We start from the raw sequence: 3268 nt of genomic DNA, 5'->3' as shown, positions 1-3268 counted from the left end.
TATTTTTTGTGATTATGAAATAATTGTAAATTTATATTCAATGTATATAACATTCACATTGTAAATTTAATTATTTTTTGTGATTAAGAAATAATTATAAATTTGTGTTCAATGTATATAATTATTTTTCTGTAAGTTATTTTTTTATTTTACACATATATTGAGAATGGAACTAATTTTTTCATATGAATCATTGTAAATATCATTTATCAAGAATAAATATTGAACATTGAATATTTATGAAGAACAAATATTGAACAGTGTAAAGTAAACAGAAATATTATTCATTTAACGTACCTGTCTTATTGTCATTTAGAGGAATTTGACTGGTACAAAATTGTCGAGTATGCCCAATGGCTCTGCACCTGCCACACTTACGCGGTCGAGGAAACTCTCCGGTAGATGGTATTCTAAATGTATTTGGACGTCCAAGACCACGCGGTTCAACTACTGGTGGCAACAAATTATGAAACGGGAGAATGTGCTCTGGAACTTCCCACTCGGCTTCATTCGGCAGAGGAAATATAGTCTTAGCATATGCTGTTCTCCAAGATTCAGCCGTATAATACAAAGAGCATAACGTTCTCGTTGCAAAGCCTCGATACATGGCCACCGCAACTGCATACTCACATGAAAAACTCTCCAACTGAAATCTCGTACAAGTGTATGTGTTATCAGTCAAGTCCACCATATATGTCGTATTACATGCACATAGCACGAAGAAGCGGAACTCATCTAGTTCTTTCACATTCAACTTCCTCGCAACCTCTGCCGCCTTAAAGAGTTTCTCCTCTTGAGCTGGGGCCAGCACGCTAGTGCAATTCTGTGATGCCGCACGTCGGTCATGAAACCACTGTTACAGCTTATTACGAATATTCTCAATCATTGCGAGAATTGGTAACTCTCGATCCTTCTTAAATAATGCATTGAGAGCCTTCGCGTTATTCTACGTCATCATGTTGTATCGACGTCCTGGAAAGTATGACCGCGCCCAATGTTCGATCCCTATGTTTGTCAGATATTCCAACACCGGTAATGATTTACTTCCTATCTCGAACATGAACTTATTACGCTTTTCAGCACTGTAAGCTTCGACTGCTCTCTTGAACAATGAGACGATGCTTTTGCTCCGATACCTAGTCTTCAAATTACCTTGTATATAGTACATTCAATACCCGTGATGTACCTTTGGAAAAATTTCAGTGATACCGTTTATTATAGACTGTCCCGATCGGTTACAAAGGCATGGTCTTTGACTTCCTCGATCAGTTCCCTCAGTTTCGAAAAGAACCAATGCATAGATAGATCATTCTCACTGTCGATTATGCCGAATGCAATAGGGTAAATTTGGATGTTGGCGTCTTGACATGTAGCAATAATTAATTTACCTTGATATTTAGCTTTTAGAGTTGTACCATCAACTAAAATTACAGGTCGCATTGCATTTTGAAAATCCCGAATATATTGTCCGAGAGATATGAAGAAATATTTAAAACAATTATCGCCCCACGTCTCAATAAAAAATGTCGTGTCAAGATTAGTTGTCCCCATGTTATGACAATACCTGACCAATTTAGCATAACTCTCCTCAACCAATCCCATTAAATCCTCCAACGCACATTTTTTGGCCTTCCAAGCTTTTTGGTATCTCATGACTACTCCATATTCTCGATGGACGTCGTTAATGATGTCCGAAGGTTTGTAAATCGTCTGTGGGTCTTGATACTTGTGCATTATCTGTCGACCAATAAACCATGCTCGAGCTTACCTGTGATCGTTTCGAAGAATTCCCATTTCGCAAGTATGTTCCCGCGAATACTTACGAATTACGAAGCACTCATTCGTGTCCATCTTAGTTGCTTTCAAGCGCCAATTGCAACTGTTTTAGACACAGGCAACTGTTAATAATGACTTGTTTGATTTCTTTACCCTAACTCAAAGTTATATTTTAATGTCAATCGGTGCACAGCTTCCTACAAAATCTTTCTTGGTTTCAAACAATTACTCGACATATAAGTCCTCATCATTGAGAGCCACACGGGAAGAATTGGAGGACGGTTCACTTGTTTCAACCCGTGAGCTCCCACCTGGCTCATGTCTCTGTCGGGATAAAGTAATCAAATTCTCATTTGTAAACTCATTTATATTCTCATTGTCTTCAACTGTCGACAGAATTCTGCGCGTAACAGCGACATCACGATAAAAAAAAATTGTCTCAGGAATAACCACATCATCCGCAGGAACTATCTCTACCGTCTCCCAAAAATCTCGATTATTGTTATCCGCCCTATCTGAATTTTCGTGTTCACTTTCGATAACATCCTTCTTAATTAAAGTCACACCAAGAACAATCGGAATTCGATGCATTTTATTCAATTCTAATAGATAATTCAATTCAACATCATTAGTAACGAATACCGATGACATCGGAATGGATGAATCCCCATAACCGTTGAATAGATATCTCAATTGCATATCGTATTGAGATTGATCGACATTCAACTTATTTTGCAAATCGTGGTACATTTCTGAGTATGATGTACTCTCTGTTATTGGAATTGCAATACAGCCATATATGTCACTCGTCCATCTCCATTCTCACCGATTATTTTCATTTAATTCGAAATCATCGAAATAACAGACGGAGATTATTATATATGCATGAGGAAATATATTTAATTAATTTCATTTATTAATTATAAGAAAAAATCATTGTCAACAGTCGACTGTTAAACAGCCAAACCATCAGCTGTTTAACAACTGACAGTCGGCTGTTTAACAGCTGACCGTTTGGCTGTTTTACGCATGAATTTTTTTCTTCTACGGTTCTAAAGAAAAAAATTATAGATTTGCTCAAAAAAAATTTTGATAGGTAAGATCTGTTAAAAAAAATTATACTAAATATTACTATGTCGAAATAAAATTTCTCTATTCAAACGTTTACTAATTTACTGAAAACGAAATTAAACATGCGTAAATATACTTACCAATTTGAAATAATTGATATGAAAAAAATCTCCGACTTCAACGTTTGAACGTTTTTTGAGATATTGAGATTCAAGCAGATAAAAGATAAGAGTTTTTCTGTCTTGAAAGCTTGTTTTGAAGTTTTACAAGTGGGGAAATATTTGATTTTCAATTATTAACTAAAATGATAGTAAAATCCTTTCAATAATAAAATATTTTATAATTATATAATACATTTAAGGACATTTGAAAGATCAATGTGATAATATTCACAATTTTCAAAGTCCTGGGTCAAATTAAA

Source organism: Olea europaea, chromosome 8 (genome assembly GCF_002742605.1).
Source record: "Olea europaea var. sylvestris chromosome 8, O_europaea_v1, whole genome shotgun sequence".
NCBI lineage: Eukaryota > Viridiplantae > Streptophyta > Magnoliopsida > Lamiales > Oleaceae > Olea > Olea europaea.
The sequence above is the reverse complement of the archived record's forward strand: the minus strand, read 5'-3'. Positions refer to the sequence as shown.